The sequence below is a fragment of the Vidua chalybeata genome, chromosome 1, assembly GCF_026979565.1.
Source record: "Vidua chalybeata isolate OUT-0048 chromosome 1, bVidCha1 merged haplotype, whole genome shotgun sequence".
Lineage (NCBI taxonomy): Eukaryota > Metazoa > Chordata > Aves > Passeriformes > Viduidae > Vidua > Vidua chalybeata.
The window spans coordinates 141,061,416-141,085,639 of NC_071530.1; the positions used below are offsets into that span (position 1 = coordinate 141,061,416).

General features: G+C 44.5%; 1 protein-coding gene across 2 annotated transcripts in view; it reads left to right on the forward strand.

The window, feature by feature from the left end:
* The window catches only part of ZHX2 (zinc fingers and homeoboxes 2), a 74,140-nt gene that overhangs the window by 12,877 nt on the left and 37,039 nt on the right, over positions 1-24,224 (forward strand). Inside the window, exons 1-2 of one of the 2 annotated variants that reach the window (XM_053947061.1) lie at positions 18,250-18,298; positions 18,740-18,801. The gene's annotated coding sequence lies outside the window, so the exon portion shown is untranslated. Of the gene's footprint in view, positions 1-18,249; positions 18,299-18,739; positions 18,802-24,224 lie in introns of those variants that run through there. The other variant, XM_053947071.1, reaches the window with a different exon arrangement.

Genomic DNA, 24,224 nt, shown 5'->3' on the forward strand with positions numbered 1-24,224 from the left:
GCTGGCCTTCAGAGTAAAAAAGGTCCTCTGTGTCTGGAAGATACAGGGTGTGTCAGGAATGACCAGCCTTTAATACTCTTTGAGCTTCTAGGGTTGCAGGTGGTGCTAAAGTGGAGCCAAGCAGCAAAATAAATCCATATCAGAAGCATTCTCTGGTACAACTTTCCTGTTATTTCTTACAGAGTGTGAATATTTCATCCCACATTATATCAAATTGCTTGGTTTCTCTCCTGGAGACATTCCTTTCAATTTCTGGAGCAAAGTTAGGGCAGACCCAGGCTAGAAATTCAAAGCCCTTCAACTGAAACAACGTTTAAGTTAGTGTTTTTCACACTGCTCTAGCAAGGTGAACGTGGTGGACACAACTCAGTGGTCATGCTGTGCCCTGTATGATTTCGTTAGGCGCTGGTGGGACTCCCTTGTCACACTGATCTCCAGGAATATTCCAGCAGTGTACTGAATGCCATCTGCTTTTGCCCTCAAAAGTAACACAAGTGTCTTTGGGGAAGACTTCTGGGATTCTACTGCTACAAGAATAACATCCAGATCTAAAGCTTCTTTTGTGACTCTTTATTGAGGCAATTCCTCCAAAAGCTGGAAAATGGGTAGATGCAAGAATTGAGTCTCTGACTGTTGGCTGGTGCAGCTCTTCTGGAGACAGCTGCAGTGAAGGCTGCAGAGCAGATCATTGTTGGTTTTTAGTTACCAGTGGGTGTCATTACCTCTCCTTTTGTAGAGCTGCTCCCTTCCTCAACAAAGGTATGCCTCTCAGCATGGGTACAAAGCTCCACCTAAGTGTTGGGAGCCTTTTCCTCACATTTTCCTTGGTAGTTAGGAGGAGTCTGCCATCCAAAACAGACACGATTCCTCCAGCTCTGAGTTTGAGGCTGAATCACAGGTAAGAGATGTAAAATCTCTTTTCCTGAGGGGAGGGAGGATCAGTGTAATTGAAAATATTGGGGGCCATGTCTTACCAGTGCCAAAGACATCGATTATCAAGTATCAATTATGTGGGAAAACATAGTGATAATTAACACTTCAATTAACGTAGAAACTCACTGTATCCTTTGAAATAACTGGAAGAAAGAGGGGTTCTCAGTAGAAACAACTTTCAGTTCTTGGTATCATAACATGAACTAAAACAGTGGCTGGCAGCAGAGAAATTCCAGATGTATCTCCTGCCTGCTCCTCAGCTGTGAGCTATGTTTCCAAGAAGAAAGCATGTATTTGCAGTCTTGGGCAAATTCCTGATTTCAGCACTTTCGGACTGAGAACTGGACTGTGCTTTAGAAGATGCTACAAATCATAATTCTTTTTCTGGCAATGTAGTCATGTCAAGATAAAAAATGATTGTTCAGGCTTATGGTTTCTAAAGTCTAGCCTTTGAAGTGATATCTTGGCATCTAAGTGATTCATGGGGTAGTGGGAATTCATTGGGACTTGCTGGTCTCTAGCATTTTTAGCAGAAACCAGTTGTTGATTAGCTATATCTGTGTTTGCCTGTGTCCTCAGGGGTGATACACAGGGTTGGAAGTGTTACTTTTTAAGTTTTCATGTGTATTTAGATTGGGTACTCCAGCCAGTAGCCGCTTTGGGTTATAGTAAATTCTGACACAGGAAAATGTTATCCAGGCCTAAAATTAAGAGATGAAAGGGCAAAACCAGTTCATGGGCAGAAAGAGGGGAACAGGTCAGCCAGCCACGTAAAAGGGCTACTGGTTGAGTCTGTGATAAGGCTGTCCTGGGACAACTGCTAAACCCGGCCTTTTCAGAAGAGTTTAATCTCCTTTTAAATGTGTTAGTTCCACATTTTATCCAGTGATGCTGTTTATGCATTGTGCTTGCCTGGGCTTAAGGACTGCAAATTGGCCTTTTGGCTGCCCTGCTTGTATAGGTGGGTTCTTCTGCACTGACCTGATGTCATGGGGCCCAAAACAGCACTCATCTAGAGTTTGTGTATCAATGAAAACTGTCCTGTTGGGACGTTTATAAAACCATTTATTTCATGGCATCAGCATCTTACTTGAGAGCATCTGATGGTCCCCACCTCCAGTGCACTGAGCAGCTCTGTGTGGCAAGGCACAAAGGCTGAATTTTGCATTATGACACAGGCTGTACTGTATACTGGGAAGTTAGCTTGCATCCTGCCTTCTGCTGAAAATAGCTCGGGGTTAAGCTGTGCCTACACTACAGACTCCTGCCAGGAGCTGACTCCTGGCCAGGGCTGTCCTGGCTGAGCGCGGGGAGAAGCGCGATTCCTGAGTGAGGCGCGGCGTGCCTGTGCTGGGGCGGCCGCCCTTTCTGCAGCCCCTGCTGGGCTCCTGCGCAGCCGGGCTCTGCTGCGTCAGCCCTGCCCATTGTGCAGCCTTGGAGGTCACACAGGTGCTTCTCTGCTGCTGGAGTGCTTCTGGAAATCAGCTCCTATAAGTCTTAAAGGTGTGTTTTCAAATCCTCCTAAGTAAAACAGAAGTGAGAGATGCAATTTAATGTTCCATGTTCTCTCTTACTCTCCTTCTTTGCAGGGTGGTTCCAGTGTTCCTGCTGCGCTCCGGAGCAGGGCACGGTGGCTGTTATTATAGCTATGTGCCATCTAGTGCTGGATAATGTTGCGAGATCCAAAAATAAAAGGTGGAAAAACATGCAGACAGAGGAAACAGGGCACAGCTTTACCCCTTGGGCAGAGCAACTCCCTTCCCGCTTCCTAGCACCCTCTTTCAAGATCCCCTGAGTTTTGAAAGATGGATACTGTTGTATTTTTACTACCTACTGTGCCTTTGCACACCAACTTTTAATCCTTGGCTCCCTTCAAGATATTATGTTGTTAGATTGCTAGTACGGGTCCTTTGATGAAATACTGCTCTTCTCTTCCTCCCCAGCATTTTAGAGTTACACATTTCTTTGCTCAAGAAGAACAGGGTTGTTCAGGCCTTCAGGGTTATTCCAAGCCTCACTGGAGAAGCAGAAATGAGAATGGTTTATTGGTGCTTATTTGATCTCATATTTTTAAAATACAAGCGCCTTGTATCCTCTTGGGTATTTACCATACCAGTATGTGTGATACAGAAAATGTTTTGTTGCAAGAATTAAGTAAAGAAGTTCTGGAGAGTAAAATGGTTTACACACACTCAGGCAGGGAATTAAAATCTCTCCCACAGCCTGGCTGGGACCATACCCTCCTGCCCTCTCCTTTTCCTCTGGTGCACCCATGTCCCTGAGTTGCTGCCTGAGTGGCTCAGCTTCTCAGTACAGTATAGGACCACTGATTTCCAAATAAATCCCTAAGGATTTGCCAGCTGAGGTCACATCAGACCTGCAAGTCTCTTATTTATCTGTTTGCTTGTATGTTGCAAGTCACTTACTGCTTTTGGCAAAACTAGTGCAATCATTCAATCTGTTGAAATTGCCTGATTAAGTCATCAGATAAGAAAAAAGTCAACTGAGATGTGATTATCAACAAGAAATTGTCAAGATGGCAAACTTGGCCTCTTTTAGGAATTTGGACTCTGACTTGGAACCAATACATGGTAAAGCTGTGGTTTTGGCTTGGTTTTCTCCCAAAGTAAGTATGGGAGGTGTCTCATCCTTTGTAACAGTCTTGACCCCTCTCCCCTTCAGTGAAACTTGCCACTTTTTCTTCTGGAAAAGGGGACCCAGAAAATTATTTTGCTGGAGTAGGTACTCCTTTAAAGATGCAGATGTGCTATGGAGAAGCAGAGCTTGAAATGTTAGCTGCTCTCTAGGAAGTTTCACACACACACACACACGCACACACACACAAACACACACACACACACACATATATATATGCACCAGTTCTCTTAATAGCCATAGAAAGCAGGGATGTCCAATTACCAGGAGCATAAAGCTTTTAGTCTGTTCCAACAGATAACAGGAGGTGCAGCCTCAGTATCATTTCCTTAATTACATCAGCATTTCTTGTTCCCCACACACTCCCTGCAGCCACAAAATCACAGTTACTGTAGGAATTCACACTGGTGTCCCAATGTTCAAAACCAACACTTGCTATTTCTATATGTTTCTTGGAGTTTTTTTGGGTTTTTTGGAAGCAAGATGCTGAAGACAAATAAACATGTCTATAAGCAAAGCATTTGAATCCCTGTGCAGTCATTGTAACTGATATCAGGGCAAAGGAATGCAAACTGGCCAGTCTGTGGCTTCATGCCTTTAGCTCCTGTCCCTCTGTTTTGTTTTTCATTTTGAGCACAGGAAGGGGCCAGTATATGACCATATGCTTACAAAATGCTGGTTACACGTCTTCCAAACGCTGTTGTCATAGTAATGATATGACATATATATGTCACATTTTGTCACGCTCTGAATGTACCTGTGTAACTCCAAACTTTACTGTGTTTCCTTCTCCTTCATCACCAGTAATAACAATTGTTTCCAAGGAACTAACGTAATACATCTGTTCCAAATAAATTGGAAATGTGATTTCACTTCTGTCAGTGCCAGTGGGAATTTCATACCCTGGGAAATGTGCGAGGGTATTGTGGGCAAAATGTTAAGCATGTACTTAAACATAATTGATGTTGATCAAGTTAAGTCTGCTTTAAAACCTTAGGAGCTATCCTCTTTCTAAGCATTGTCTTACTGGGTGGTTCTGAATGAAGGAGAATTGCTCTTCCCTTGAAAGGCCCTAAAGATGGAATTGAACCTGGAGGGAAGAAATAGCATAAGTTGCTGCTGATACTGCTGTGAAGATTACCTTGGTCATACCTTTTCATTTTCTAAAGATAAGATTCTTTCAGTATGATCTAAAGATTCCTTCAATTTTCAAATGTTGGGAGTGGGTGTTTTTCTCTTGTGATTTGTTTTCCTTTATTTTTCTTGTCTTGTAATTGTCTTTGCAAGTTAAACAAGGTTTTGAAGTTAACACTACTTTGAGGCAGTGATATCTAGGCCAAAGAGGTTCACACCTCTTTGGTGTGAGTGATTCTTGTGATTTTTGTGGAGGGGAGGTCTTGTGATGAGAACGTGGAGGAGCACAGCCAAGGTCCAGATTTGATCTCTGTGGCTTTTCCCCTGCAAGCTTTTGGCAAATGAGAGATGAATGCAGGCTCCATATAACCATCTTTAAAATAGATATCCCTTGGGGAGAGTATGGATTAATTAACATTTCAGAGATGCTTTGAGTTTCTTTGGTAGGTGTTGCAGAAATGCAAAAAGGATTTTTTTTCTTGCTAGACACAGGCTGTCTAAAGGACAAATTATAAGGATGTTGGTTTACCTCCTCAGTGCTCTTTTTTCAAACTGAAGACTATTTAACTTCTTTCGTATGCATCAGTATGGTATTTTACTGCCAATTTAAGCCAAATAAAATATACATTGTCTGGACCAAGATTGGATTTCATACCTTCACATCATGAGAGCTCATGCTGATAATTTGCCAATAGCCTCAGGTCTTTGATAGTAATTTGTCAGATGCTATACTGAACCTGATTTGCATCTGTATTTACATAAATGCTTTAATTAAAATTATATGCATCAACATGAGATAGATGAAGAGCACTGCCTGTTACTTATTTACATTCCCTGACAATGAAACCCTGTCCTGGCTGCTTCTTGCTGATTATATGACTTGACAAGGCTCTTTGAGATGCGGACTAGAAACTTGACAGGTCTCTAGTTAAACTCTGCTGCAAACTGAGGAGCAACAGGAAGCTTTCAGGACAAAATCCTGCCTTTATTTTAGCAGCAGAGAAGATCTGAGCAATATGATTCAAAGGGCCAAATTCAGTCCATATCCAGTCCTGAAGTTCTAGCTTTAGGGTAGTTTTGTGCAGTCACAATTTTTATTTCCTTGCACACAATGTCTGTTTTGTCACACATCCAAAATGTGAAACTCCAACGAGGACAGTAGAAAATCTTTTTAAATACAGCCCCTATGAAGAATAAAATTTCTGAGCACTATTCATTGTCCAACAGAGCACTGCAGAGCTTCCTGAAGGGCAGAGTGCTCTTAGGGATTGTGGGGCACAGGTGGGGCCCTGGTTGTTTCAGTGGGACATCTGAGAACACATGGCTGAGTTTAGATGAAGGCAGTGAAGACTCTGGATGTGTTTTTTGCTTAGACCACACATTTCATCTGGAAAACACAGCCATATAAATAGAAATTAAATCCAAACTGTGCAGTTTGCCTTTGGACAGTGGAGAATGTTCCAGTTGAGGAAGCTGTGCTGCTTTACAGTTATTCAGAAGTTGTCATAATGTTGCAAAGGACAAATGGGAAAGTTATGACTGATTCCACAGACTGCTGTGAAGATCCATGAAGTACAGGCTAAAAAGAACTGTAACTACCCTGCCTGGATTTGGAGGGTTGCTGAGCTTTGTTTAAAGGTGTTTACTTAGTTTGCTTTATAGGATATCCTTTAGAGCCAATGTTTCCTTCACTGAGAGGTTGTGTATATGCAGAGGATTGGACTAAAATCCATTTTAATTGTAATTAATACATAATTAAAGGTCCTTTTCAACCCAAACTATTCTATGATTCTGTATAACTTTGAGCATTACTAGTCAGTTTCTCTGGTGACCTCTGACTATTTCTGAATCTCATTTGAGAGAGTCCATTTAGGTTCAGCATATTTGTACATTAACATTCATCCATTAGCCTGTTTGCCTGGTAGCTCTGTTCAAGGTGCTAAAGTGTCCCCTGTGGGACAGGTGGCCAAAAGCTGTTTATTGAAGTCCACGTGAAAGAGCAAAGGAACAAAAGCATCTGCATTTGTGGCAAAGTGTCCTAAATATTTAAATTAAGGGGTGTTAGTAAGCTGGCTGGATTGCACGCTGGAGGTTGTGAGGTGTCAGTGCAGGGTGATGGTGTCGAGGGAAGCTGGAGCCCACCCCCCTCACACAGGCACTACAGTGCCACAGCCCTGAGCCTGGCACAGAAATGGCAGCCAGCAGCGATGGCCAGGGTGACACCCTGCCAGGGTTCCATCCAGGGGGATACCTGCCAGGGCAGCATCTGCCACAGCTGGGGTCTGCACTTTGCACTGCTGGGATGTGGTGGGCTCAGTCGAGTAACGGGCGCGACAAAGCCAGATTTGCAACCTTGCCTTAATTTAAACTGACATAAGTCAGTCCAAACTATTAGTCTTGCTTTGCTTCATCCTTAATAGCAGGATGAAAACACCATATTAAATTCATTTTGTCATGAGGGTGCTCTGATGCTTGAGAGGCAGGTGGGGAAGGCAGTGGAAGGGAAGCAGCCCTCGTTCCCCTGTTGTTACAGAGGAGGGGAAGGTATTCGCTGGTTGCTCGGTCTGGCTTTTATCGGTCACCGAGTGGAGCGCAGGGCCCAGCAGCACTTGGCTCCTCTCTGCTAGTGAACCTTTTTCAGTGTGAGGCAAGCACATTAATGAGAGGGCCTGGGATGTGGCACACAGGGGAAAACCTTTCCCCCAGGGAAAGTGGCCTGTTGGGAAGGGATATTTGTTTTAAAGTCTGCTCTGCAGCTGTCTCCTCTGACATTTTGGAGATCCATTGGCCAGCCGTCCCAGCTCAGCCCCCCACTTTCCCCTCTGACATCTGTGCTGCATCTCCCAGCAAGGGATGAAGCAGGATGGTGGCTGGCTGTCAGGAGCCCCAGAAAAGTGTGGATTACGACCTCACTTTAACACTGAAGCAGCTGCTGGTTTGAATTTGGACTGACATCTAAGGTGTGGGTACCTCTGCTCATACCCACTTTGGTACCTCAGGCTTTCCCAAGGGGAGCTTTAGGTGTGTTGTGAGGTGGGAGAGCAAGGAAGAGGGTCCAGCAAGCAGTCCTGCATTTGGAGAAGGTTTCTTTCATAAATCCTGTCTGTTTGATTTTAAAAGTCTGCACTAATGCTGCAAGTCTGGTGAGTGCTGCAAGCCAGCCTTTAATCAGCCTGTGCGTATTTTAAGAATTGTGCCGACTGTTGCTGCCTCAGAGGTACCTGGAGATTTGGTCGAGAGAAGCCTGTCCTAGTTTCTCAGGGTAGCCAGCAAGGCGTGCTCATTTCCCAATTTAACGTGAGCCTCCTCAGTCTTATTTTTCAAAGCATTTTCTTTGAAGGATTGCAAAGCTCCAAGCAACCAGTTAATGCATGGGGGAAGAGAGAAGGCATAGTGTAACAGAGCAATAATTCCTGCAATTAGAAGTATATTAATAACTGCACTGGGCCATGGATGGAGTACAGCAGGGTGGGTTCTGGAAGCAGGGCCATCCTTGGGCAAAGGGACCTCCAGCCCTGCTGCAGAGAGGGCAGCTCACTTGTCTGCAGCTCTTTGGTTATAGATGTGCAATGCTGGAGGCAGCATCCAGCAGCCTCGTGCAGGACTGGCAAGGTTCCTAATGAGGGCAAGGCTTAATGGGGTAAAATCATGGCAAGAAAGTGTTGGGGTTTAATCATTTGTGTATCAGAAATCAGTTAGGCTGGGGGTTTTGTATGGGTCACACAGTGGGTGTGATGGAAATGATTACACATCTTTCCATCCGAGCTCTCCAGACTGGGAAAAGTGAGTATAAAAAAGTTGATGGATCTGTGCAGACAATCCTCTGGATCTTGAGCATGCCAGACAAGTGTCCCAGAGCCGGGGAGTAAATGCTTATCTTAGTCAGACCCCTCTTGAGTTCTGACTTGGAAGTTCCCATGTGCCCAGATCCCTGTGAAACAAGGTTTTGTCAAAGCAGACACCCAGCTTCCAGAAGAAGCACATTTGATAATCAGGCTCTTGGACAATGTGGTGGAGTTTCCAGCATCACACCAGCATGAAAATATGCAAATAGTATCTCAGAAGTAAAAGCATTCCATTCTGGAAAAGCACTTGAGAGACAGTTCATTAGCTCTTTATTTTCACCAACCTAATTGAAATTCCTCACTACTTTATTTATTATATTCTGCTGTCATCTGAAGTTGTAAGCAAATTTTCTGAGTTTTCCATACTAACTGTCACCTGTTGGTAGGAGTCCTCCGAGAAGGGTCCTTCCTCCATCTACCATATGTGTACAGATGAAGTTGATACAGATCTTCAGGATGTCTGCAATAAGTCATCTCCTCCTAATACAGGATGTCACCCGAGGCCAGTTCTTACTTATTATTTCTATTTCAGAGCACCTCAAGACACACATCGGTTGATGAAACAACATAAAGCAAAGCTGGAGGCCAAATAGTTCATAACCATGGAGGAAAACCTGGCAGAGGAGCAGAGAAAGGAAGGGAGGAATTAATGCTAAAACATGTGTCTGAGCGGTTTTGATGTGTTTGTTTCATGTTAGCTTTCTTAGATGTTGTCAGCTGTTGCTAAGTTTTGTACACCTAACAGCAAAGATGGTATTAATGGTGTTAATGAGAATAGACGCAGTATGGGAAGAGGGCATTTACTGAATTTAGAAGTTGATCCAGATGCCCTTTCACTGTTAGATGGATTTTATTATGAAAAAATCTACCTTTTTGATTTGGAGTCACCCAACAAAACCAGTCCTTGGCTGAGATGGATGTTTGACTTAAGTTGTGATGTTCTCTTTTTCTTCTTTTTAAACTAAAAAAACCCTTAACTTTAAAAAATTATACAGTATTTGCAGAATCAATAGAAAAGCTGACCCAGATAAAAGGGCGCAAAAATTGGTTTCATGCCCTAGAACTTTTCCTGCATGCTTTTTGATGCAATGTATCTGATCCTTCAAAAAGGAGGTAACATACCGTGATCTCAGTAGCTTTGAAGAATTGTTCTGGAGGAATAACAAGTAGTACTGGAGAAAAGGGTGTGCACTCGTCTGGTTTGCTCCCCCTTATTAAATATATCATAAGACAGAAGAAATTTAATGTCATGTTGCTGGTTATGTGGAAGGATAAGATACATTTAATATTAAATCTGATTTTGTCTGATTTTTAAAAGGTGAAAGTGCATTTTCCTGAACAGTGTTCACAGCAGGATGTGAATTGCACTTTATCTCCTTGGTACAAATCTGCTTCTGCTGGAGTAGTGAGTGGGAAAGTTGTATCCAAGTAGTATCAGGGTTCTCTGTCATGAATGGGGTAAAAGTATCTGGTGCTCCAGATGTATTCCAGTAGAATCATAGAATGGTTTGGGTTGGAAGGGACCTTAAAGATTGTCTCATTCCAACTCCCCTGCCATGGGCAGGGTCAGCTCCCACTAGACCAGGCTGCTCAGAGCTCTGTGCAGCCTGACCTTGAACACTTCCCAGGACAGGGCAAGCACAGCATCTCTGAGCAACCTGTGACAGTGTCTCACCACCCTCACAGTAAAGAATTTCTTCATAATATCTAACCTAAACCTAGTCTTCTTCAATTTGAACCCATTATTCCTTGTCATGGCACTGCATGCCCTTGCAAATATTCTTGACCCAACTTTCCTGTAAATTTTCTTCAGGTACTGGAAGGCTGCAATTAGGTCACCCTGAAGCCTTTTCTTCTCCAGGTTGAACAATCCCAATTCACTCATCCTTTCCTCGTAGATGAGGTGCTCTATCCTTCTAACCATCTTTGTGACATCCTCTGGACTCACTCCAACAGGTTGATGTCTTTCCAGTGTGGAGGGCCCTGGAGCTGGGCACAGCCCTGCAGGTGGGGTCTTACCACAGCAGAATAGAATGGCAGAATCACTCCCCTCAACCTGCTGCCCACGGGGCTTTAGATGCAACCCAGGCTGTTTGTATTTCTGGGCTGCAAACACACATGGCTGGAACATGCCCAGCCTCTCATCCAGCAGCACCTCCAGGTCTCAGCACTGCCGCTCTCGGTCTGTTCATCCCCAGCCTGGATTGGTACTGGGGTTCCCCTGACCCAGATGCATCATCTTGCACTTGGTCTTGTAAAACCTCACAAGATTTCCATGGGCCCACTTCTCAAACTAAGGCAGATCCAAACCTTAATTTTATTCCAATACGGCACAGATCTGGAGGAATCACACATTCAGTGAACCTCTGTTACTTTGGTTTCCAAAAACATCCCAGGCTGTTCTGGCCTGTGTACCCAGACACGTAACAAATTCGTCTTCAATACAGACATCAGTGCAGTGAAGGTGGTAAATTGATAGGATAAATTTGTGGGACAGCAAGACTGACAGGCTGTAGGAGACTTTCATTCCATCCCTTTGTATTCTTGGCCTTAAAAGTTAAAGTCTAGCTGGAGGGGAAGGATGGGCCCAAAGTTACTGATTCTTAACAGAATAAGCAGACACATTGCCTGGACTGTGTTGCCTATCCCCAGGACAGGGAGAAAAGGCCACAAAAGCAGCTGCAACCCTTCCCAGCCCTTGGGATCAGTCCCTTTTTTTAATGTGTCAGTGTATGCCGGCTTTCCCCTTGTGGCTCCCTTTACAGGAGCATGGGGATACTGAAGAGACAGGGCTGGGGCTGTGCAGCTGGGAGAAGTGCAGTGGGCAGGAATATGCCCTGGGAGATACTCCCATCAGACAGGAACTTCAGGAGTATGCAGTGAGGAGAGTAGCTGAAGCTCACGACCAAGCAGGAACATACAGCAACATATAAGGGACCCTGGGCAACCTTCCCTACAGTCTGGTTGTGGCTCTGTGATTACTTGTAGCTGACCCAGGTACCTCTCGCTGAACTTTCCAGGTATAGGGACATGGACACTCTTACTGAAAACAAGAGACTCAATAACACCTAACAGTGCTGGTCTTCATGAACAAATGAAGCACAAACACAATTATTTGAGAGGAGCAAAGTGATCTTTTGCTTTATGTTTATAACCTGTGCTCATTTCGTTTCTTGCACCACTTTTGCACCGATGGCTGCTGTGTTTGGCAGGAATTTGCAAATACATCGGTGCTTTACAGCCAAAAGTAGGAATGGTCTAAACAGCTGGAAAAGGGAAACCCCTTCCTCATGCATTTATTTTTATGGCAACAAAATGTAATCACTGTCTGGTCTTAATCAGTCTTGGGTTTTTTTCCTTTTTTTTTCTTTTCAGCTTGAGGGTTGAGGGAAACAAAAGAGGGAATGAATAAAGAGCAAGGGAAAAGAGTGATTGCTGCTGGGCTCTGTCATGTGGTGAGGAAATCAGGCTGAAACTGGAGAGACCAGGCCAGACCTAACAGTCATACTGGGAGGCCTTGAATTGTGTCACTCTGACAGTGGATCTGAACAGTGACAATAGCTGGTGATGTTTCTGGCTGCAGTCTAGCATTATCCATATGTGAAGTTGTGCTGGTGGGTTGCTGATCACAACATTTTCCCCACCTGCCTGCTCATACAGGCAGCCTCAAATGATGACCCCTGTCCTTCCTTAATTGGCACATCCATTTAGACCATGGGGACTGATGTGGGGTAGCATGTTTTTCTGTTGTCCTTGCTTCAGTTCTCTGGTTTTTTGTGTGTGTTTTCCCTACTCTTAACACTGCTGTTGTCATGAGCTTGGGTATTTGGTGAGTAGTGGAAGTAGGGTGTGTGATTTCTGGCTCTGTCCCCAGTGTACAACTTAGACCATGTATTTCCATCAAATGGAAATATCTCCATGTATGGCACCTGGATGGATCTGAACACAGGGACTGCAACACTACAGGCACGGGGAAGAGTGGCTGGAAGGTTGCCCAGAGGAGAAGGACCTGGGGGTACAGGTCGACAGTGGCTGAACATGAGCCAGTGTGTGCCCAGGTGGCCAAAAAGGCCAATGGCATCCTGGCCTGGACCAGAAAGTGCGGCCAGCAGGACCTGGGCAGGGATTGTTCCCCTGTACTCAGCACTGGTGAGGCCACACCTCGAATCTTGTGTCCAGTTCTGGGCCCCTCAATTTGTAGAAAGGCAGTGAGGTGCTGGAGATTGTCCAGAGAAGGGCAACAGAGCTGGGGAAGGGGCTGGAGCACAAGTCTGATGAGGAGCAGCTGAGGGAGCTGAGGGTGTTTAGCCCGGAGAGAAGGAGGCTCAGGGGAGACCTTGTCACTCTCTACAACTCCCTGAAAGGAGGCTGTAGCCAGCTGGGGGTTGGTCTCTTCTCCCAGGTAACAGTGACAGGATGAGAGGAAGTGGCCTCATTTGCACCAGGGGAGATTTAGATTGAATATTAGCAAACAGATTTTCACAGAAAGGGTGGTCAGAAAACAGCACTGAAACAGAAGTCACCATCCCTGGAGGTATTTAAAAGACATGTAGATGTGGTACTTAGGGAAGTGGTTTTGTGGTCAACTTGGCATAAAGGCTCCTTCCAACATAAATGATTCTGTGACTATATAAGGGGACACCCTATGGTGTTGAAAATTAACTAGCAGGTTAACAGTCCACAGCTTGGTTGTTTAAAAATAAAAAGTTATTGATGTTCATATGTTGGGCAGAAAAAGTGTCCAACAACAGTGCAGCAACCACTGTGTTGGAAAACAGTTCTCAGTTGTGGCCCTGGCCAAGGAGGGGTGCAACTACTATTTTCCAACACCTTCATTACTACAGGCATGTAGGTAACTAACCAGATGGCAACAGTCTGAAGTGCAAGGGTTAAGAGGAATAATGTGAAATAGTTTAACCTTACTAAAAGACAAATAAACGAATAATGAACTTTTTGTTAGCCAGAACCCTACAGGACATTACTTTCTCTCTCTGGCTGAATTTTCTTATGCAATCAAACATTTTTCTCCCTGCTCTAAACCCCTTGTTGCCAATTTAAAATAGTATGAGACTGAGATTTCTCACCCTTCAAGAAAACACTTTGATTTGTTGAAGGAAGTCAGGAACAGTTAAGGAGATGGGAAAGAAACTAATATACCTTTCTCTGTGCTGACATCTGCAACTGGGGGATGTGTTGAAAAGTAAATATAATCCACTTTGAGCAGTGCTTTCCCATTCTCTTTCATTCTGGTTCAGTGCTCTGGTTCCCCATGAACTAGACGTAGCTTTGGAAAGTGAGGTGCAGAAAGGCGGTAGGACCTCAGTGAGGAAGTGAGTGGTCACCTCCCCATGTTGGGGCTGTGGGGTTAATGTTGTTTGTTTGCAAATTTTTGAAGAGAGCACTGAGATGAGAAGTGGCAGGATCACTGTCTGTCTGTCTGTCTGTTCAGTGCCAAGGAAGCCAGGCCAGGACCCTCACCAGCCCCTGTCTCACCTTGTAGCCAAAGGCCAACTGCAGCTGCTGCCAGCAGCCACACCACTTCTTACCAGCTTCAAGTAAAACTATGGATGGGCACAACCCGGCCCTGAGCAGCCTGTGCCCCAGGAATTGGAGCAGTCCCCTGGGGGTGGCAGTCAGGCCATGGTGGCCTCTGTGGCTGCCCAGGCTCAGCCATCTGCTTCCCTGGAGCATCCTGCTTCTCCCTAGAGGAACGTGAGATCAGTTTCAACCTGGCAGAGAACATGTTTTCTGAAATCTTCTAAATCTCTAAGACAGGAGGAATAGTTTCTGGGACAGCGCTGCACAGTGAAAATGTGCCTAAAATGATGACATTTTTCCCTTTTTTTTTTTTTAAAGACAGCTAATTTGGTTTTTGATCTTATTTACTCTTTATTTTGCTGTTATTTTCTCTTTGCTTATTTTTGTGCTTTGTAATATTTTCAAAAGCAGCTGGTAATATCAAGACGACATTGCAAAGAGGGGTTTAGTCTATTTCTGTAGTTTACAGAAATTTTCCTGGAGGAAGCTAAGACTGGAGAGCTGCAGCTTGGTGCAGCCTTGGATTGACTGTCCGGGACAGCTTCTGCTCACAGATCCCTGAAAATTGTGCAGCATGGATAAGGACTTTGTGCGAGTGGTCATCACACCAGTGAGGGGGAGAAGATGACTCTTGGGAGGGGCCTCCTACTCTGTGTTTTCCTGGTCAGCACCAGTGGTTTTCCAGGGGAGCTCAGGGGCTGCCAGCAGGAGCTGGTGTGGGGTGAAAATACCACTCTTCTTCTTAAGCTTTGTTCAAAAGGCTGGAGAAGGACAGCTGAGTGCCAAGTGGGACAGGAATTATACCTCTGGGGCTGGAGTGCTGTGGGAGATACCCCGTGGTCTGTCCAAGCATCACTGTCTGCACAGTGTGTGTGCACTTGTTCAGAGACCTCAGAGCACTTTGGGGTTTTTTTGTGGCTTTTTCACTGCATATTTAGGATTTGATGTAGACTCTCAGTTGTGTTTTGTCTGTTGTAGGGATGGGGGCAGGGATGGGTTAATTTTAATAGCTTTAGGAAAAGGTGTTGAAGGCAAGGAGGCTCATGAGTGTGTTAGTCCATGGTGCTGCTCTCTGCCAGGTTTGGTGAATGCTTGACAAGGACTGGACCAGCAGCCAGGAGCTGTTGGGGCTCCTGGGATCTGTTGGGATAACTGTCATTTTCAGTGTGTGGAGAGAAATGACTTTCAAGAACATTTGTATCTGCTAATCATGCTGTAATAACAGTCTGCAATCGAGAGGCTGCAAACCCCCCATTTCCAGCACAGTTGTGCATATTTAACTCGATAGAAGGCATTGCTAGTCTGCTGTTAGAAGCAATTCAGATTGCTAAGGTGGTAATTTTGATCATGGTGTTTTTTTGGGAAATATAGGTGTAAGCTACACTGAAAAGTTCATAAATGCTTAGTATGATACAAACACCAGGGAGTGAGGAGCAGGGACGTGGTGGGTGGCTGCCAGTGCCCCACCCTGCATCCTGGGCTTGCTGTATTCCTGCCTCACTGAGCCAGCAGCAGAGGAAAGCAACATCCTGGGCACGTTAGCTTAATGAGGGAGGTTTTTCCTGACCTATTACCTGTACCACCAGTTTGGGGCACTGGGGCAGTCAGGCCGTTTGATGGATCAGCAGTGCTGTGGGGGGAACACCAGAGCTGGTGGAGCTGTGGAGAGTTGGCACGACCTGCTCCATGGGGATGCTTTTGGCTGACCCCAGGATTTAAACCACCAAACTGGCATCTTCAGGAAGAGAAGTCAAGAGGAGTGTGGGGTTTATTTTCCTTCATCTCAAGCACATCTTGGGAAAGCAAGTGCTTTCAGGGCTTCCAATTCAGTTTCTCTCTGTAAAATACGCTTTTGCAAAATTGATAATTTCTGTAGGTTGAGAGAGTCTCAAAGGAACTTTTCTGTCAAGCATCTAAAAAGTACCATTATTTCTCTTCCCTGTCGTAACAGCAGCTCAAGATTTACCTTTTAGCTCTCTGAAGATATCTCGACAATCTCTCTTTTTTGTAAAAAACTCCATGGTGAATAAAGCAAAAGAATCCCATTTTCAGGTGCTTTGTGCTGTAGTGTTTGGGTTGCAGAAACCATGTGGAGTGCTGGTGTTTATAAAGTATGTAAAAGCCCTTTTGTTTATTTTGTTTTGTTTTGCCATGAGATGTTTTTTTTTTGAAAGAATCTAGAATGATGAAGCAGCTGGTGGCTGAGTCTCCTGCTCAGTGTGCAGAGAATGAAGATTGGCTGGGATAGCTGGAGTTACTCACTGCATACTGGGGGCCATGTAAACACACAAACAGGCAATTCCTGTCATCCAGGAGGTGTGTGGTAACTCAGAAAGCACCATTACCTGTTCTGTACATGCACTCACCATGACACCACACGGGAGCCAGCAGATACAGATCTCCCCAGCTCTTGTCCATTACTCTGTGGGTGTTGATGTGGCACAGCTCATGTGGGTGAAATGGTGATGGCTGTATGAATGCCTCCTGTGCAGAGGGGAGGTCTGGTCTGAATTTGCCTGATCCCAGCATTGTGATGCATTCCAGGAAAGTGGTGTTTTCATGGCAAGGAAAGCTGCTTCTGCCTTGTGCTGCCTTGGAGTAAGCATGTCCCCATGGGAGGCTGCTCAAGAGCTGCCTACAGCAGGGATGCTCAAGACAAGCAGACTCATACAAGAGTTTTCAGTAGTAATTACCTACCTGTTGAAAAAAGTTGGTGTTTCTATATGAAACATGCTTGTGACTCCTTCATTTCACTGTTTCCTAACTCCAAGCGTTCAAAAGCAGTAGCAGATCTCCCAGAAGTGTGAAATAATTTGAAAGATCTGAAATATGTATGTGTGTGTATATATATACACACATACATTACCAACTTGTTTCTGAGCTGTTATATTAAACCCAAATCATGTTCTCCTAGCCATGAGGGGCAGAAACTTTTTGCATACTTTCTGAAGAGGATTGTGCAGAATGATTACAACAGCAAGGGACTGGATGTAATAACCCTGAAGATTTCTTTCTGCTTTATGTTTCCGAAAGTGGAGAAGATCCTTGCAGAAGCTTCACCAGCTGGGTCTTTAGGAGAAGTACCAAAAATTGTGAGGGTCAATATGCAGTCCCAACAAGCAACAGCACCATACACATACATATTTATTTTACTTAACATTCTAAGCAGGGGTTTGAGATTGGGGAAGGACAGGGCTGTGTTGGACTGTAGGTGATTTCCTTGTGCTTTAGTAGTGTTTTATTCATAGCTTTGGATTTAGTTCTGTTGTAAGCTGTTGGCAAGCTGTAGGGTCACTTTTGTGTGTTGGACACAGCACTGAAAAAGCAGGATTTCAGATAGCAGTTTTAGTAAAATATAACTGGAGTAAACCAAATAAATACAGAAACAGCTTCATCCTAAGCCTAACATGTGAGAATGGAGAATTTAACCCAAAAGAGGGAGGAAGAGCAGCAGAAGGTGGCCTGCTGGGTCCCAAAGATATAAATAGCACAAAATCTGCAGCTATCCCATGTGTCTTATTTCTCTTTTACAATTCAGTGAAACTAGCATGTTTTTTGCCTTACTCTTAGATGGAGCAAAGCGGGAAGCAGATTCCCTTTTATCTGTGAATAAACATGCAGCTTTTTCTAGCCTAAGCTCTTAAAATATGGTTATGGTTGTGTAATAGCTTCTGGCTTCCCAGCTCCTCCAGTAGCCAGTGTGCTCTTCCAGGAAATCAAGTCATACCTTCCTTTGACAAGATCCAAAAAAATATTAACCTAACCTGCTGGGAAGCAGCAAAAGACTCCAAGTGATTTCTTTTGGGTTTATCAGCCGACCTTCCTGGGGGCCAGATAACAGGAGTTTGGAGTTTCAAACCCAAATACTTCAGCTTAAGCTGAAAGTGCAGGTTGTGCTGACAGTCCTACTGAAGCAATCAATAAGCTTCTGCCTCTTTTCTTGGGGGGCTTTTGAGGTGGTGTTCTGTTTCTATTTCTTTCACTCAGAGCAGTCCCTTGGCTGTTTATTATCTCTTTAGCCATTCTTGTAGACCTGCAGGCACTGTGTTTTTTAGGTGTGTATACAGCCACTGCCAAAGGGGAATATTTTTCTGTTCTGTTCTTGCAGCTGCTGAAGCTAAACCTTCTTCTCCTGTTTTTTTAGGGAAAAAAAAAAAATGAGGAAAGCCTACTTTAGCTTTGGGAGACAGCAGGTGAGTCCCCTTAAGGAAGAGAATGACAGTTTTGATGGCATTTTGTAGAAGTTCCCACTAGCCAAAGAGTTTGTTCTGGAACAGGGCAGCTGCAGCAGATGTTTTGTGGGTATTTCCAGTGCAAACCACAGTGGTGGTATCTCAGGATATCAGTGTGAGTGCTCTCCACTGTCTGCTTGGCCTAAGAAATGTGGATTTTTTTTTTTTTCTCCTGAGAGGCTCCCAACATTCATTATGTTACTGTAAAAGGGCTGGAGGACCAAATTTTTCAAATTTCTTGTCAGTGATGGTCAGTGGAAAAGAGAATTGCTGGAATTCCTGCTGACATTCCTGGTGCTGGTGAAAAAACTAAATTACCAGTCGTAAAAGAGAAGGGATGGCTGCTATTTTCTTCTCTTTTATTTTTCTCCCTGACTTATATGGTTTTTTCCACTTTTGTAGGTATCAGAAGTACTGTTCACCTTCAGAGAGATTCCCAGGATGTAAGAAATCAAGTGCTGTGAGTGAGTAGCTTTTTTTTTTCCATTTTCCTTTACATGAGAAATCCAAGCTTGCCCAAACAGAAGGAGAATCTTCTATTTTTTTTTTTTTTCTTTTAAAGACATTTCAATAAATGTTTACAGCAAGCAAATACAGTCTTTTGGAACCAGCTGAGTGCCTTTGGCACCTCTTTGCAGCCCACAAAATAAAGTCAACATTGTATTACCACATAGGCTGAATAATTATCTCACTACAGATATAAACCACATGAATGCATTTAACTGGGAATATGGTTAGCAGAATGGACCATTAGCACCATCTGAAGCTTGTTTGTTGTTTCCAAGCTTTACCAGCTATGGAAAGACAGAATCTTGCTGAAGAGTTGAGGCATTCCTTGGGAAGTGAGCTTGCATCTTTTGCAAGGGAAAAAGAGCCAATCACAGATTGGCTGTGATGTTGTTTTTGTGTGCATGGTCAACACCACAGCCTTGTCATCACAATAGGAAACTATCCAATATTTGGGTCTTCCCTGATGTGATAAAATAGCTTTGAAGGATGTTTTCTATCACAGGAGACACTTGTACACTTGCTTCAAAGCACCTTAGCCAGCAGCTTCTATATATATTAAAAAAAAAAAACAAAACAAAACAAAACTGAAAATGTATATTTGAAGAGAGCTGCCCTAGGACCTTTCCCTATGCATTGCTGAAGGGTGTGGGCTGGGATTTCCCAGCAGCTGTGGCTGGTCTGCAGCTCTCCAGGTGGGCCAGCCAGTGCTGTTCTAAAGGAACCTCAGGAAATCCTGGTTGGAGCCTTTGGCTGTGTGCCTGGCACAGTGAGGGCTCCTGAGGCAGCTTCTCTACTCTGAGGCTGGATACCAGGGCTAAAATTTGGATGCTGTTGTTCTGGGCTTTCTTGCTTTCTGTAAGTAAATCCTATTAGCAGAGGGGTAGAACAATTGCTCAGATTTTCTGAGCATTTTATAATCAGGTCAACTCCTGTCCTGTTTTTACCCTGTTCTGTGGTGATGGCAGTCTGTGGTTAGTTGGACATCGGCAGAGTTTTGTTTCTATTTTCATTTCAGTGGCTTAAGCCTGTTTTCTGTTACAACAACAAAAATCTATTTGGCCTAGAGCAGAATAAAACCCCAGACTGAACTCAGTGTGAAAAAGAAAGGACTAGTTTTGTTAAAGGAGAAAAACTGAGTCCATCCATGTTTGGTAAAGGTGTGGTAAAAATTCCCTTATCTATACCTATCAAGCATTCAGAAACTGGTAAGCAAAAAAAATGAATCCTTCCTACAGCCTTTTGTGAAGGATGCCGGCAATGAGTGCATTTACTGGAGAAAAAAGGGATGTGAAATTATGACAGTGTTTTGTCTTGATCTCCCTCAGTAAGGTCCACGGTTCATATTCTTCCTTTGAATCACAAAGGTTTTCTTCTAACTCCTTGGTGTTTCGACTGCCACACAAGACCTGCTAATTGAGCTCTGGGGCTTATTTTTTATGAGTCACTTACAAAGCATTGCACAGGGTGGGCTCTGGCCTCTGTTTTTTTACAGCTGTGTTGGCTTCACAGTGATGAATAGATACCAATTTAAGTGAAGAAAATTCAGCAGAAGTGTGCCTTGTATATATTGTGTCTCTCAAAGTATATCCACATCCTAGAAAAGCCCTTTGCTCATCTCAGAACCAAAACTTGATTGTTCTTCTGTTAGATAGGCAGTGTTGAAATCTGGGAAGCATTTTCTCAGGACCTAATGAATCTACATCCTCATGCACCCCTGTGGTGCTTGGTTCCACAAAGGGGTTGAACATGGGGAGCTGCTCCTGCTCTTCAGAGAAGGACTTGCTGGTCCCAGGTAGATGTTGTCTGTGTTATTAAATCAAAGTAAAACAGCAGTGGTGATACAGGCATGTAATCCAAAGGTTCCTCTGAGATATTATAGCTGTGTTTAGAGGATGAGAGATAAAGCCAAGAGTGGCCTCCTTGGAAGCTCCCCAAGCAACTGGTGTATGGTCTCGGATGTCTCTGTAATTACTGCAGCAAGATACAGTCCCAGCTCAGCAATGAAAGGAGACTGGAAGTTCCCATTTACCTGCCTTCTCACACTCTGCCTGCATGACAGGAACTGGGGAGTATGAGATGGCTGCAGTGGGACAGTGCTGACTGAGGAACTTACCTTCTGCTCAGAAGCTCAGGAAAACCCAGAGCTGGAAGAATTTGGCTCCTCTAGGTCTGCTCTCTCTGTCCTCCTGCAGTATTGCCCTGCAAAATGTTTCAGTTGTTCTATGAGAGAACTGATGGAGAGAATGAAAAAGAGGCTTTCTTGCATTTCCCTTTCTCCGTTTGACCCCCAGCAGCTGGAGGTGAATCTTGCCAGTGGCTGCTCCCAGAGGTGCCTGTCCCCTGTGAGGTGTGGCAGTGTGGGGGTTAACAGGGGCTTGGGATGGCTCTGACTGACATCTTCACAGAGGGGCCTTGACCAAGAGCTGTGTTACGAGCTGTTAGGAAGGGTGTTGGTTTGGGAAGCTCCTGCCGCTTCGAGTGGGCCTGGGGACATTTATGAGCAAGCTGTGAGTGGTGGTTGCTTCACCTATTAGGCTTTAATTCACCATCCCATTGTAAGGCAGCATCTCTGTCCTGCTGTTTAAAAGCAATACCCACTTTATTACGGGCAGAATTCACCTGATGGAGTTTTGTTCTCTGCAAGGCAGAGCCATCTCTTAGTGGGGAACCAAGCCCTGGGAGGATGCAAGGGAGGGGTTCCTTCAGGTTGTAGGTGCTTGGGGAGAAGCATCCTCAGCTGGTGGGTGCTTGTGTGGCTGCTCTCCCACCCCAGGATGCTCTGTGTCAGGACAGGTTGGTGAGGTGGCTGCAGATCACCAGGGCAGGCTGCAGCGTTGGACTACAAAGGCACAGCAGGTCTGGGGAGCAGGAAGGACAGAGAAACTGTTCTTTGGGCAATAGTAGCTTGGAAAAATTAACTCACTTATGTCAAGGCTTCTGGATGTATAACTTCAAAAAATGCATACTTGTTGCAGTAAACTGTTCTCTTATCAGATGAGATTTAGATGGATTTGGGGTTATTTTTGTTTCTTGGAGCTTGAGCAGTGAATTTGCAAGCATTTTTTGCAGAGAAAATTACAACAGTGTGTTAGGGATGCCAGAACTACATACAGAAATGGCCTTGCCAAATGCAGCAGTGGTGCTACCTCCTTGCTCTTACATGGGGCAAGAGATGGGGCTCTAGCTGTGGCAGCTCTGAAATTGTCACTCGTGCTTGTCACCAGCAAAGCCACCTCTCCAAACAGTGCACTCCTCACAAAATCAACATTCATTCTCCCAGTGCTCGATCAGGTGACTGTCTGGAAATTCTGGACAGACTGTTTTATTTTTAAAAAGGGGGAAAATACTGTTACAACTGAAGGATAAAGATGTGGTGGAGAAGTTGGTTGGAGAGCAGGGGAGTCAGGGGAGGTGAGGCTCAGCCAAAAGCCTCCATTAGAGTTCCAAGATGAGAAGGGGTGAGAGGATTTAATTCATGTAACTGGAAATCTGCAGTTCATATCACAGCCTAGGGCAGGTTTTCCCAAGAGTTGAGTGCTGCCTGGGCTTTGGTAAGGATGGGATTGCTTCTCCCTGGCTCTCCAGCAGCCCCAGTGTGGTGGTCCTTTGGGATCTTGCTCCATTCTTCTTATTTTTGATACTGTCTCTTCTTCCTTTTCTTTTCCATTAAGTATGATGTCACAAATGACATCAGTCCAATAACTGCTTGTGGTTGTCATAGCCACAGTCTGTGACACCCAAACAAAGCAGCAGGAAACCAAAGCTGTAATATTCAGATGCTGTAATATTCATCACATTCCTTTCAGTTAATAACTGCGTGGTTAGGTATTTACTTTCCATTGGAAAAAAAGGAGGAAGGGGCTTAAAAGCAAAAAATTGAGTCACTGAGGAGGAGGAAGGTGGTTTCTAACTCCATCTGACCAATGTAGCTGCACTTCTCTGTCCCAGTACTCTTCCCCTGAGGTTATATTGCTCTGGCCTCAACTGCTCAACTCCCTTCTGCAATTGTTCCCAGCACTTCAGACCATATGGTGATGCTCCTCATGGACAAGGCAATGGGAGACATTCCACTGCCTCTAACACAAGCTGTGTCCTGGGGCAAAGCCTCCCAAAGGCTGGCAGCGAGGGCCAGCAGCAGCCACGTGTCAGGCAGCTTTATCTGCTGGATGGCTGAGGCTGCCGTGGATTGTCTGCATGGATAGAGTATAGAAGGGTGTTTTCATCTTTTGGGGGCATTAGATGTGATGGAGGAGTGGTTGTTTGCCGTTCTTTTGTTTTGTTTCTTGAATCTGTGAAATAAGCTTTTCTGGTTGAGCAGCAGAGCTTGTTTGTCCCTGCAAGATTTAATCACTCCTTCAGTTTTGTACAGTTGGCCTAATAGTAGTAGGAAGGTGCTTGCTGCAAAAAATAATTCTGATAATGTAAAAAAAAAAAAAAAATCAGAAATAGATGTGGTATGAGCAGTGCATTTGCAAGACAAGCACTGGAGGTAGGTGGCTGGGGCTTGCTGGGAAGGAGCCACCTCAGCCCCTCACTGCTGCAGGCATGTGGGGAGCCACCGTCCATGTGACCCTCGCCAGAACTTCCCCTTGCCCAGTGCCACCTTGCTTTGTGCCCCCACAGGGACGTACTGACCCTGGGGACTCCAGCATGGCTTCCCCAAAATGTTTGGGCATGTGACTCCTGGGCTGAGCCCAGGTAACTCCCCAGGCCTGCCGGTGCTGGGAGCAGGCAGCAAACACAGAGAGCAGAGTCTGGCTCTGGATTCAGGCATTCGGTGCCGTGGCTCCTGCTGGTGCTTGCAGGGAGGTGCTCATTATATAATAGCTGGTGGTTGATTAATATGCTGTGAGTCAGAAGCGCCAGGGTATTTTAGCTTTTTCTAGTTGCTATGGAAACGTTATTTTAACAAATAGCTTTTTAATATTTAATTAAAACAGCTTTTGGCAAGCTGGAGTAAGACCTATTACAATTACTACTACAAAAGGTTAGCAGTGAAATGTATTCCAAAGCCATGGGTTTTTTTTGGTTGAACCTGTGTCATGTGTCCCCCACTCTGATCTGTCAGCTTCAAAAAATTAAAAAAAAAAAAAACAGTAAAAAATCACTAATTTATTGGTTGTGAGAGATGTATTCTTGTTCCTAAGACACAAAGCAAATGTAATGCAAATCTGCAGTTACTCTTCACAATTGAAGGTTGTCACTTCCTTCAATGTACAGTGCCAAGGCAGCCCTGTAAGGACGAAGCAGTGTGATAGCATTTATTAATCACTGCTGTATCACTGGTGTTCCTTCTTCTACCTCTGCCTCCTGAATGAGATCATTCCTGTTTTGTTTGCTTCGTGTTCCCTCTGTGTCAGGTTGGATGCTTTTCCTT